The sequence below is a fragment of the Condylura cristata genome, unplaced genomic scaffold (genome assembly GCF_000260355.1).
Source record: "Condylura cristata isolate star-nosed mole 26May11 unplaced genomic scaffold, ConCri1.0 scaffold00017, whole genome shotgun sequence".
Lineage (NCBI taxonomy): Eukaryota > Metazoa > Chordata > Mammalia > Eulipotyphla > Talpidae > Condylura > Condylura cristata.
This window is the reverse complement of record NW_004567118.1, coordinates 37,101,214-37,115,456: the sequence shown is the minus strand read 5'-3', so window position 1 is coordinate 37,115,456 and position 14,243 is coordinate 37,101,214.

Below are 14,243 nucleotides of genomic sequence, written 5' to 3'. Positions count from 1 at the left end.
GTGCATATTTAGCTCAGCATATGTGCTGAACACACTCCCCAGATGCCAGCTATTGTTCTCATGACCCACACAATTACCACCATTCTGCCACACAAATTACCTGAGATAGGTGTGGTTCATTGTGAGAGATTCCATGTACTGGCCCCCAATCCCTGCTTGACTGCTTTGTACACATCCCCAGTGCCTAGTCTCCTGTAGCTATGGTTCTGTGTGACTCAGTTTCTGCCATGCCGATGCACATGAAGCCCAGGCGGTGAAAGGGATTCAAATGTAGTAGCACCTGAACGGGGGTGGACTCATCTTGCAAGCAAGATGGTGTGGAACCTTTGGTGGGAGTTTCACTCTGCCTAGCATATGAAGTACTGAATGCATTAAAATCTTTAATCGGGGCCCTCCCTGGTGGCGCAGCAGGTTAAAGCACAGCCCTAAGAAGCTAAAGCCATTTCAGCACACGTTCAATCCCCGTCCCAGAGGTGACCACATGGCTTGGCAGACCTCTCCTGACCCGCCCGCTGCTCCCCTCAGCAGTGTACTTCAATGATCTGCCTGTTCTGCTCCCCACTCTGTCTCTGGTGAATCCTCTCATGGCCCCTGCACCTCTGTTCTGTACCCCAGTCTGTGTGCACAAATAAATAATTTTTTAAAAAAAATTTTTAATCAGCAGAAAGTGAGCTGCATCAGGGGGTTTCCACTCAAACAGCCCTGTTTGTGGTTGGGCATCTCTCCCAGGCTTGTTCTGGCCTTGTGGTAACCCAGCCTGTTTCCCTGGCACTGCTAGAAATCCTCTAAGCACCCTAACATCCTGCTATAATTTTGTTCTATTCAAAACTATCTAGAGTGGGTTCTGTTGTCTGCAACTAAGAGCACAGTAATTATTAAAATGATAAATAGAGCAGTTAACAGAAAATCCTATTTACCCCAGTGGAAAAAAAAAATTTCATTAAGTATATTCAAGCTACTAAAGGATAAGGAACAACGTGTATACAAACCTTGCCTTAAAAATGTGTTCATCCTTGTACAAAATGATGTAAAAATAAACTATTATATATATTACATATATATAAATGTGTTCATCCTAAAAGACATCACATGAATGGAAACGTTTTTTGAATACTAATTTCCTTTAACAGCAGAAAGCCTTTTGCGAGAAGCTAGCAGAATGAACAGATTAAACTTGAAGCTTTCCAGATGAGAACTCTCATTTGGGTCTTTATGAAGGATGACAGGTGAGCCTACCTGGCAGAGTGTTCTCTATAAATTATAATGGGAGAGTTGAAAGTTGTGCCAGAAAGCCAGTTTATGTGTACAAGTACTTGGCTCCATATGTCATATACGGTCATTAATGTACTCCCATCTGGAATGGCACCCAGTGGTGTGCTTAATTACAATGCCTTAAAAATTTAACTCCAGACAGATTTGTGAATAAAAAGAAGACTGCTTGGTAGGCAGAGGCCTGTGGGACATGGTTTCAGTTTCCCTTGGGTTCTCATTTATTTTGGCTCTTGTTTTTTAATAGAAACGTCAACTTCTTTCTCACTATAAATATTGTTTCTTATGGTATGTCTCTGAGTGACTGTGACCCTATGGATAATTCTCTTAAAAATTCTTATTTAGGGCCCTCCCTGGTGGTGCAGCGGGTTAAAGCACAGCACTAAGAAGCTAAAGCCACTTCAGCATGAGTTCAATCTGTTACAGGACAAGAAGAGAGGGACACCCCTGAACCCTCAAACCAGCCTGATACAAATAGGTTCTGCCATCGGCCGCATCAAGATAAAACATATAAAACTTTAATGAAAAGGGACGTTAATGAAGTGAATATATAATACGGAACACAAAGAATATAATTTCTAAATCAAACACCCGAAGTTACCCAGCCCTTCATGGGCAAAAGTCCACCCAAAAGGGATTGGCCCAAAGCAAGGCCTGAAAGCCCACCACAAGACTAAAGCACCTTCTGGCCGGGACTCATAGAAAAGGATCAGACATAGCCAGACAAGTCTGGGAGGAAAAGAGCAAAATCAAAATCAATATAAACACTGCCATAGTCACCTCCCTACAGGTATCTCACCCACATCTGCCTTAACTAGTCCGGGGCCAAGAAACAAGCCTGGTTTCTTCCTCACATGCTTGCTGCTCCATGTGGCTTCCCATGTCTCCTTCTGGCTCTCTATCCTGCTTCCTTCTTCTCTTCAGATTCCTTCTCTTTTTCTCTCTTCAGCTCCACCCTACTTCTGGGTGGGGCAGGGAACCTGGAAATTTCCCTTTTCCTAGGGACCACCCAGTTACAGATCCCCACCCTGGAGGTGATCCACAAGGTGCGGCAGACCTCTCCTGACCCGCCAGCTGCTCCCCTCAGCAGTGTACTTCGTCAGTCAGCCTGTTCTGTTCCCCACTCTGTCTCTGGTGAATCCTCTCACTGCCCCTGTACCTCTGGCCTGTACCCCAGTTCTGTATGCATAAATAAATAAATATTTTTTAAAAATTCTTATTTAACACACATTCCCTATCTCCCCCTTTATTTTCTCCTGACAAAAATGAAAGGACCACTTTTGAGCAGACCACAGAAATTCCCACAATGCTACAGTAATGGAATCATGACACACTTAAGTTACTTGTTTTCTGTCTCTCAAGAAAAAAGTACAAACATGCTATAGGCCTCTGGCTTATCAGGTAGTGTTTTAACTTCCCATTGCTGCTGTAACAAGTAGTCATAAACTGAGTGACTTAAAACAACACACATTTATTATATTTTGGTTCTGCAGGCCAGAAGTCTAAAATCAGTTTCATGGGGATTTCACCAAGTGTCTGAGGGACTGGCTCCCTCTGTAATTTTAGAGGAGATTCCATTTCCTTGCCACCTCCAGCTATTCCAGGTCACCTGCATTCCCTGCCTGCTGGCTCCTACCTGGCTCCTACCTCACACCCCGTCAACCTTTCATTTCCACAGTCCTTGCCTGCTCTTATTAACGCTGACCCTCTTGCTTCTTATAAGGACACTTAGAGCTACATTGGGACCACCTAGATTTTTAACCTCATCTTTAAAGTCCCGCTTGCTGTATTAAGTACTATTTATAAGTTTGGAGATTAGGATATTGACTGATGGGGGATGGGGACTAACCTAACGCTGTTTCTTCTGTTGTCGAGAAACAGTTGGACTCATATTTCTACAGTCAATGGGAGCTTACTAGGAGGTTACAGTAGAGAAGTTGGTGAGAAGATACGACATGAAGAAGACCAGCTGGCAACTCAGATAACTGGTTATCTTATTGGCCTCTCAGAAGCAGGAGCCTTTTGATCCAGACTCTGGACTTACACCTTTATCTCTACTTCTTTTCTGACTCTTTACCTTAATACCTCTAGCAATCAAACTCAGTTAATCAGACACCATCCTACCATCCTATGCTCTTGTGACAAGAAATCTCATTGGCTACTATCTAGCCTACAGATGACAGTTTTCAAATCTTGTGCCAATCCTTGGTCCAATCAGCTTTGGCCAGGGAAACATGGCCCTAGGACACATAACACGGTCCCCAGTGCTTAGGAACCACAGACATTTTTCTCTGAAAGGGGCTGAAAGGTGGCAGGCATTCAGAGATTTTATTCAGGGATTAAATGTTTCTCTAAAAACAATGTCAGTGGCCTCAGAGTTTGGGCAATAATTTTTTGCTTTTTGATTCTTAAAACTAGGATGATATAGGTGCTTGTTACAAATGGATTTTAGTTATCACTTTCACAGTATTCTCAATAGAAAAGAAATTATAAAATGTCCAAGAATCAAGAGAGAGAATACTTTAGGAAATTATAGAAGGATGACCTGTGGTCTCATCATAAATACTGAGTCAGGTAAGGTTATGCAAATCATAAGAGGGAAGTCTTCAAGGTCAAAGTCTCTTAGGATGCTTTTAATCATTTAAGTGACACACTGAAATTCCCAAGCCTTGAATCATCCATGAAATTAGTCCACATAGCTTCAGGACACTGAGTTTAATTCAGAAACCATCTGATAAATGTTTACTCCCTTTCCTAGAGAGGAGGTGTCTGAAAGGAGAAAAGTCATCTGTATTGCAGCACAAACTGACTGCTCTTTAATGGGTGGGAAGGAGCCTGTGACATGGCATATACTTGGATTATGATAGATAATCATAGGTTCAGCCACTGGATTAGTCATATCATGCATTTCATAATCACTGTGTAATTGACACAGACCTTTAAACAGTCCTATCTCTCTGGAAGCCAGTTTATTGCTGGAATTAAGTGAACTGTCACTCTATGCAGGAAATGGAACCAGCTTTTCACTTGGCTCTCCTTGGCTATGCGTAGGAGTTAGTGCTCTTCTTCACCAAACTGTCCAAACAGAAGCAGATTGTCCACAGGATGCAAAGGTATTTTTTTTTTCTCTAAGTGGGATTTCAGAAAAGGTGAAGGAGAAAGGATATAAGGTGATGGCTCAAATATCAATGTTATACCTGGTCTTTCTCTTAGTATGGAAACTTAATTTTTCAAAGGAATCCCCCCCCCATCTGGGAAATTATTCACAAATAGCTAGACTTAGGTGATCTCTACTTCCTGCCTTTAAATTCCTGGGAAAGTAATTTAGTTAATATTCAAAATCACATTTGAAACAAGGGGAAACTTTCTGGTGGAGAGACTTGAGAAAACAAACAGAAATGGCATCTCACAAGCAAAAGGGAAAAAAAGGAAGAACAGGTCATCAACCTTGGACCTCAGGTGGCTGAAGGAGAAAATGTAACTTGGTGTCTGCCACTTCTCTGGATCCTTCAATGAGACTTTTGTCCGTCACTGATCTTTCTGGTGAGGAAACCATCTGTCATGTGGGTTGAAGGTGAAGACTGGTCAACATGAATCCTCTCCAGCTGCTGCTCTGTTGGCTGCCCAGGATGTGACCCAGAGATGCACATCATAGTCCTCCACATCAAACTGTGGGTCACAGGAGGAACTTGGCCCAAATTACTGGAGCTGGGGTATAGTCCTTTGAGCTCAGGGATAGAAATGGGGAGGACTGCGGGTGTCACCCCTCTCCCTTCTGATAGCACCCCAGGAAGGGGGATCACTATGGCTGGCATCTGTGAACAGGACTCTTCAAATAATTTTTTTAAGATTTATTTATTTATGCATACAGAACTGGGATACAGGCCAGATGTGCAGGAGCGGTGAGAGGATTCACCAGAGACAGAGTGGGGAGCAGAACAGGAGTAGAACAGGCAGATTGACCAAGTGCAATACTGAGGGGAGCAATGGCGGGTCAGGAGAGGTCTGCTGTACCATGTGGGTCACCTCCGGTGTGGGGACCGAACTTGCACTAAAGCTGCTGAAGATAGCTTGCAGTGCTGTGTCCTAACCTGCTGGTATGGCCACCAAGGAGGGCCCTCAAGTAATTTTTTTTTTTTAAGATTTATTTATTTATTTATTTGTGCATACAGAACTGGGGTACAGGCCAGAGGCTCAGGGGCGGTGAGAGGCTTCACCAGAGACAGAGTGGGGAACAGAACAGTCAGATCGACGAAGTACACTGCTGAGGGGAGCAGCTGGCGGGCCAGGAGAGGTCTACCATGCCATGTGGTCACTTCCCGGGCAGGCGGGGATCGAACTCATGTGGAAGCGGCTTTAGATTCTCAGTGCTGTGCTTTAACCCACTGCGCCACCAGGGAGGGCCATGTAATTTTTTAAAAAATAAATTGTCTTCATGTATGTAAAAAAAAGAAAGAAAGAAAGGTAGAAAGAGCAGGGAAGAGTATGGTTTTGAGAAGGAAGTTGCTGTTTCTAGGCTAGAGAATTAATCTTGCTTTATTAAAAAAAAAAAAAAAACTTGACTTTTTCCGATAAAGCTTTCCCCTCCTTCATTAGACACCTTTGAAGCCGTACCAAGTAGAGGTCATGACACATAATGGGAACTCAATAAATCTCTGAATAACGAGCTGTTATTAGTTACTGACCAATGTACTTATGCTTTGGCTCTCTCTTCAAGGTGATTACTTTTACTTACCTGTTCATGTAGTTCTGTCTCACTGTGAACTGTGTAGACATTCCAGACTGTAGCCTTCTCGAAGCTACTACCTAGAAATGGATTTTTGCCTTCCAACATGTCTTAAGTCAAGAAGAAGAAAGAAAACAGAAAACAACGCTGGTTATTACAAATACTAAAGAGATGATAAGACTACTGAGATTTTCTAAGAAGCTGGAGAAAAGATAAAAATTAACACAGGGGGCCACCCTGGTGGCACAACGGGTTGGATGCAGCACTGCAAGCTGGCTGCAGCCGTTTCAGTGTGAGTTCGATCCCTACCCCGGAGGTGACCCACATGGCACAGCAGACCTCTCCTGACCTGCCCGCTGCTCCCCTGGACAGAGTACTTCTTCAGTCAGCCTATTCTGCTCCCCACTCTGTCTCTGGTGAATCCTCTCACTGCCCCTGCACTTCTGGCTTGTACCCCAGTTCTGTATGCATAAATAAATAAATCTTTACCAATAAATTAACACAGGAACAGGAACACAAGAAGTAGAGTACAGGAAAATCATCTTTCAGCAGGAATAATCCAACCAGGCTGTTTTAGCCTGATTCTTCCAAGGCACATGGACCCTAACTTTTCCTTCACGTGTGTCCCATTTATTCACAATCTCAAGCCCAGGATAAGAAACCTAACTCATTCACCTTTGTGCTAACTAAGGGCATGGTGGGGAAGAGGTTAGTCTGTAGACCTACCTACTTCCCTAGTGGGAGGTGAGGCTTGCTGTGGCTCACGCAGTAGAGTGGGAAGTTCCCCCAGATCGAGGGAGGGTTTGGATGAGAGGCAGTCAACAGCATTGACAAGTGTCCTCTGCACAGTGGGTGAATTAATTCTGACCTGCTACAGTGTTTGAATCACAATTTATGTTACATTTTGCCCCCTTGCTAATGTTACAGAAACACATCTATAAGTTACCATGTAGTTTAGTTCATACACTTTGGTCTTAGAAAATGACATTTTCTGACCCACTTGGGGAGGTTCCCTATTAGGGAAATTGCAGCTTCCCACTCCTGAATAAAAGAGCCCCTCAGGCTCTAAGTTGGGAAGCATTATCCTCACCTGAGTGAGAGGTCCAAGGACAGTGGTAAAGAGTTGCTTTTTGATTGTTAGGAAAACTGTCATTGTCACAAAGCACACCCAGGATGCTTCCTGCCTGTAAGAGGCTTCAGTGCACCTGGCCTTCCTGTCGCTCACCTGCCAGGTCTGTGTTTGCCTTCTGCCTGACTCCTATAAAGGCCTGGTGAGGTGATGTGAGTGCATCTGAGCCAGTTATGTCTGGGGAAAGTGGAAGCTCCAGGATTTGAGCCCAAAAGTGTCTGTCATATGAGGGCAGGAGGAAAGAGAGGGAGCCTATTGGCTGTTGTAGACCAAACTGTGGATCTGGAAGCAGAAGCAGGAGTCCATCAGCAGCTCTGTCTACTGAAAAGGTACAGCACTCCATCCCAAAGCCTGCCCCCAACATCCTCCTTGGACTTGCTTTCTTTTTTCTGTTTATTTTAATTAAATCTTTGGCGGTCTCAGGAACACTTGACAATGGCTATAATAAGACAGCCACAAAGGCTCTCCGTGAAACATATGACTCAATCTAAAAAGATGCTCAAAGTCAGAGCAGACTTGACAACACCACCTCAGATTCTCCCTGGAGTTGCTCCTTCAAGTAACATTGGCACTTTTCGGAAACACCTGCTGCAGGTTCTGAGCATGAGTGATGGGTCCACTTTCTTGAAGTTCTGCACATCAGAGTGCCATCCTAGGGCTATTTCCAGTGGATCTCTACCACTGATATACTAAACATAGGCTCTTTCCCAAATTGACTGAGAACCAAATTTAATGTCTGCTCTATGCATTCTGGCCTCTCTTTGTGTCACTTGTTTTCAAACTTGAGATGCATAAAAATCACGAGGAGGACTTCTTCAAGCAGATTAGTGACCCTGTGCTGGAGTTTCAGACCTTGTAGATATGAGTTAGGAAGTCAAGAGTGGCGACAATGTCCCAGGTGACACGGTGCTGCTGGTCAGGGGCGCACTTGTGATAATCTCTGCCCAATATAATAAAGAGATCACCTTTTGCTCCTTCCCCCCTCCCCCACAGTCTGCTGTGAGGCTGTCCTGTTTCATACTGGACACCCCTGGGGAAAGTCCCTGCAGAGAGAAGAAAGACAGTGCAGTTTGGATGGAACAACATTGACTAACTTGAAATGCTATGTAATTAAGTTGGAACTTAATTGTGTCATTACCCCTAGTTCTTTATGGGCTCAGAGAAAGAATAAATAGGATTTATTTAAATAAAATAGGATTTTTTAGAAAAGCTCTCATTAATAAAATTTTTATTTTAAAGATTTATTTATTTATGCATACAAGAACAAGGGTACAGGCCAGAGGTGGGGGGGGGAGTGAAAATGGGGAAGGTGAGAGTAGTCACCAGAGAGAGAGTGGGGTACAGAGCAGACAGATTGACTGAAATACTGCTAAGGGGAGCAGTGGGTAGAACAGGAGAGGTCTGCTGTGCCATGTGGGTCAGCTACCTGGCTGGAGTTCGAACTCAGGCTGCAGAGAGCTTCATGTGTTGTGCTTCAACCCACTGCGCCATCAGGGAGGGCCAGCATCCACTTAAGTTTTACATGTATGGCAAAGCTCACCTACCTCAGCCTATCCCAGTCCTGCTCTTAACTCTCTTTTAATACACAACCCTCCCCCACTTATTCTTGTCTGACTTTTTTATTGCTTCATTCAACATTTATGGAAACAGCCAATCTGTCAGACAATACTCTCTGCAGATAAAATGAAAACACCAGACATGAGGAAAAAAAGTTCTACCATTGCATCTGACAATGTATACAGAACACAACACAGCAGAACCACAACAGGGCAAGAGGACTGGTAATATTTCCCTTACCCACAGCTGGCTAAGGATTGGTTTGACTCCCAGCCCAGAAAAGACTGGAAATTAAGATCAGAAGAAACAGTCCCCACCCCCCAACCCCACCTCCCGGAATGCCTCTTAGCTCCTACTTCTCTATTTTTTGTTCCCTTTCGTGGTCAAATTTCTCTAAGAATACAACTTTAACTTTTTTGAAAAGACCACATTAGTTGCCTTGTAGAATGTCTCAAGTTCTGGATTTGTTGGCTTCTTTCCTCATGATTTCATACAACTTGTTTCTCTGTCTTCTGAATTTCCTCTAAAAGGGGCAGAAAGTCATAACTAGAGTCAAGTGAACATCTGGGCCAAGATTACACTAAACATGACACCGTGTGTCATCGCTCACCTCAGGGCCATGTGATTCCATAGATGGTATTTCTTTTATAGATTTATTTTTATTTATTTATATGTATAAGAAGTGGGGTACAGGCCAAAAGTGTAGGGAGTGAGAGGATTCACCAGAGACAGAGTGGGGAGCAGAACAGGTGGATCTATTGAAATATACTGCTGAGAGGAGCAGTGGGCGGGTCAGGAGAGGTCTGCTGCACCATGTGGGTCACCTCCCTGGCCGGGGATCAAACTCAGGTCTCAGGGTTGATAGTGCTGAAACTTAACTGCTTGGTCACCAGAGAGTCCCCATAGTTGATATTTTTAATTTCACCTATTGTGGCTCAATATACAGATTAGTTTCTGGGAGGCACTGTTCTACTGTCTGTACCATGAAGGCTGAGGAAGATGGAGACTGAGAATGTGATGCAAACATAATCACACGTTAGAGTTCCTAATAGGTAATATGTTTCTTATTTGTTTTATGAAACAATATGGGTGTTTGCACAAATTAGTTTATGCTGGGACTCCTTGTGAGTGGAATACTATTTATACCAATGTTTATAATTCAATTTTTTATTAAATTAAATGTTTAATGCTGAAACAATTTTAGATTTATAGAAAGATTTGCCATATGCTATTCACTTAGTTTCCTCTATTGTTAAAAGTTCATATAAACATGATACATTTGCCAAAACTAAGACAATGACATTATAATATAATATTAATTATAGATGCTTCAGATTTCACTAACTTTCCCATAAATGTCTTTTTTTTCTGTTCTAGAATAATACATTGTTTTTAGTAATGTCTTCTCTCTATCCCTCCTGCTCCCTCCCTCTTTTCCTTTTTCTTTTCCTTCTTTCCTGCTTATTTCCTCCTTTCCCTGCTCCCCCCTTTCTTTTCCTTCCTTTCTATCTTCCTTCTTTTGTTTCTTTTGGTTGAAGTGATTTTTTTTAAGTTGGGGTAAAATACACACAATATAAAACTACCAAACTGACCATTTTCATGGGCACTGTGAAAGAGCATTGACTAGATTTGCTCTGTTGTATTATCATTCCTACAAAATTTATCTTTATGCCAAACTGAAATCTTGAATGATCAGACAAGTAAATTTCTCAAGTTTTTAATTTTCAAGTCACCAGTACATTAAATTTAAGCAACTTATTTTTAATATTCACTTATTGGTCCCATATCTTTCCAGTAAGTTTTTCTTTCCTCCCTAATCCCTACCACTTAAGTTAATCAGAGAGCCCTATTTAATACAGGAAATTATTAAAAAAAAAAACAAACCTATACAATGCCTAACACATAGAAAATACTTAGTAAGAGAGCTATATAACAACAACAATAATAACTATTCTCATGGCTACCTTTTTACCTTTTTCTCTACCTTTAAGGCCTCCTCTTCTAACTCTTCCCCAACCTGAGTCAAATGCTTCTTCTGTGTGTCCCTCCCCACCCCCCCACCCCTCCCCCATGCAGCTTCTAGTACTCTGTGCTTCCTCTCAGAACTCTCTCTTAATGTCATAGATAGTGTCTTTCACAAAGATTTTAACATAGTACCTGGCACACAGTAGGTACTCAACCCAGCTGGCTGGATGAATAACTAAGTGTTGCCTTAATGTGAATGAGGGGAAGTTTCTTTTCTGTCCTGTCGGAAGCCAGTGGTGTGGGAAAGAGGCAGAGAAATGGAGGAGAACATGGACTGGGTATTTGCCAAAGGCAGGTCAGCCCCTTCCTGTGGTCAATTTTTGGGTGGAAGAAAAACTGAGTGAAACCTTGTACCAAACAGGGCCTAAGAGGATAAACAAGCCAAGTGCTCCCCCTAGACAATGGCTCGATTCTCCCTGACCGGAGAAGGTGGGAGCAGCGGGGAACCAGACAAACATCCCCTTCCAATTTCCTTCCGTCTGTGCTCAGCTCCTGCAAAGCATCACAGCCCACACTCCCCTCACCGCCTCTCCTTCATAGAAGTCGTCTTCAAATCGGAGGCAGTCTCTTATCCAGTGAGATCTTTGAAGGCGGGTTGGACTGTAGAGAGTCTGAATCACTCCTAACCACAATGGCCTTAGCATGACAGAGGGTTTCTGTTTCCAGGTCGTGCTCTCCAGTGGGCTTTTTGTGCCAGAGTTTGCTTCCACGTGCGTGGCTCCTGCCAACCAGGAACTGAGATGAGCAGTTTGCCCAGAGTTCATGACAGAATTTCAGAACACCCATGAAAAATTGTAAAAGCAAAACAACATAGGCAGTACAAAGTGGGGTGGGGTTGGGGGGATGTGGTTTAACAGGAGCACGTGTGACAAATGACTTAGCAGTCCAGACGCCTGTAGGCCCAGCATGAGTCAGAAGGATGTGGGTGCCAAAAAAACCTCAGGCAGGCCTGGACCAAGTGGAGCTTCCAGAAAAAGCAAGGCGATGGCTGACTCGACTCCTTGCGTGGTCAGACCACCCTGGAGGAGGTTTGGCTTTGTCTGGCTGCCTCATCATGTGAGAGGGAAGGGGCATGTCCCCAGTGGAGTTGCCAAAGCAGGGGTCGGGAGACTCAGAAACAGGGTCAAACTTGGAGAGGGGGCACCTGCCTGTAACCTGTGCTTGGAAGACATTCCCTTCCTGTCCACCTGGTCCTCTAAGCCTCAGTTCCTGCCACCTCTTCTTAGAATCCTTCTCTCATCCAAGTAGAACCAGCCAAGCCTCCTTCTGGACCCTGTCTTCCTGTACTTGGGAGACATCACCTGTGGTTTGATGGGACACTGGCTGAGCAGAGACTCTTTCTTACTTATCTTTTCTACCTTATTGTCTAGCACTGTTCTTCAGCTAATGTCTGCTTGTTGGCATGCAACTATCACTAAACAATCTTGGTCACAAGGAAGAGTGATTTTATTTTTTTAAAAAGTTTATTAATTTATGCATACAAGAACTGGGGTACAGGCCCGAGGTGTGGGGGTTAGAGGATTCACCAGAGACAGAGGAGCAGAATAGGCAGATCTACTGAAATACACTGTTAAGGGGAGCAGCGGGGGAGCAGATGGAGAGTTCTGTTCGCCATGTGGCTCCCTGGCCAGGGATGGAACTCATGTCTCAATGACTGGCAATAGTTTGATAGCTCTGAGACTTTAACTCCTGCCCCATTAGGGGGGCCTACAAATGACATCATCTTGATCCTCCAGCCTTTATGTCATCCTGACCATCATGTGGATCAGTTCTTGCTAAGCATTGCCTGAAATTCTAAGCCCTGGAATCATGAGTTCCAGATACTGTGTTAACTCACTAAATTTTGGGTTGGTTTATTATGTAGCCACACATGACTGCTGCAGTAAATGAGGAAGTAAGAACTAAGATCAACAGAAATTATCATGCATCTTAACCTAACAAAAATGCACAAAATCTTTAGAAGGAAAAAAATTTTAAACTCTTAAAAGAGATGCATAAGAAAAACCAGGTAATCAGTAACATGCCATGCCATATTTTAAACAGTTATATTGAAGTTTAAATGATATACACTTCACAAACTGCACACATTTTAAAATGTGCATTTCATACATTTTGATATATATACACCTGTAAAACCATTACCACAAAAGGATAATGAATGAACCCATCACCTTCAAAAGTTTCCTTGTGTCTCTTGGCAAACCTTCCCTCAGACACCTCTTTATACCTTTGCCCCCCAAAACACTAATCTTTTTGTTACTGTAAATGAACTTTGCATTTCTAGAATTTTATAGAAATGCAATCATATAATAATTTTCTGTCTGATTGCCTTAATTTAGCATAGTGTTTTTGAGATTCATATTTTGTGTGTATCAATAAGTTGTATCTTTTTATTTCTGAGCAGTATTCTACTGTATAGATTTCTGATTTTCTTTTGATTCATTCACTTGTCAATCCACCTTTGGGCTGTCTTCAGGTTTTGATATAAACATGTCTCTGTGTACATTCATATATAACTCTTTGTATTGAATTATACTTTTATTTTTCTTGGATTAAATACCTAGAAGTAGAATAACTGGGTTTTATAGTAGGCACATGATTAATTTTTTTTTAATGCAGACAGAACTGGGGTACAGGCCAGAGGTGTGGGGGTGAGAGGATTCACCAGAGACAGAGTCGGGAGCAGAACAGGCAGATTGACTGAAATATACTGCTAAGGGCAGCAGCGGCCGAGACAGGAGTCTGCTGCACCTTTGTGGGTCAGCTCCCTGGTGGGGGATGAACTCATGTTGAAGTGGCTGTGGCTAGCTTCCTAGTGCTGTGCTTTAAACCCATTGTGCCACCAGGGAGAACCCACATGATTAACTTTTTGGAAGAAATTTTTTGAATTGTTTTTCACAATGGGCTGTACCATTCACCTTCCCTCCAATAGCACATGCGTTTCAGGGTCTCTGCCACCTTATCAATGATTAGTACCTTAGTCTTTTTAATTTTACCATTGTAATTGGTATGGGATGCTATAGCTTTGTGGTTCTAATTTGCATTTCCTTAAAGATACTGAACAGTTTTTCATGTGCTTATTGAACATTCATATGTCTTCTGTTCAAATATTTTGCCCATTAAAAATTTCAGTTGTTTCAAAAAAAAAAATTCAGTTGTTTCTTTTCTTATTAGAAGTTTTGACAGAGCTGGATATATTTTGGATACAAGTCCTTTATCAAATGCGTCATTTGCAAATATTTTTCTCCCAGGTTTGCCTCTTTTTCTTTTCTTTTCCTTCTTTCTTTCTTTCTTCTTCTTCCTTTTTTTTTTTTTTTTTGGTGTGTGTGGGCTGTGTAGAAGAACTGGGGTATAGGCCAAAGGTGCAGGGGAGAGGTGGTGAGAAGATTCACCAGAAACAGAATGGGGAGCAGAACAGGCAATTGACTGAAACACATTGCTGGCCAGACAGGAGAGGTCTGCTGTGCCATGTGGGCCACCTTCTTGGCCTTGTGAATTCAGGCCCTAATGGTAATGATAGTGCTGATAGTTAACCCC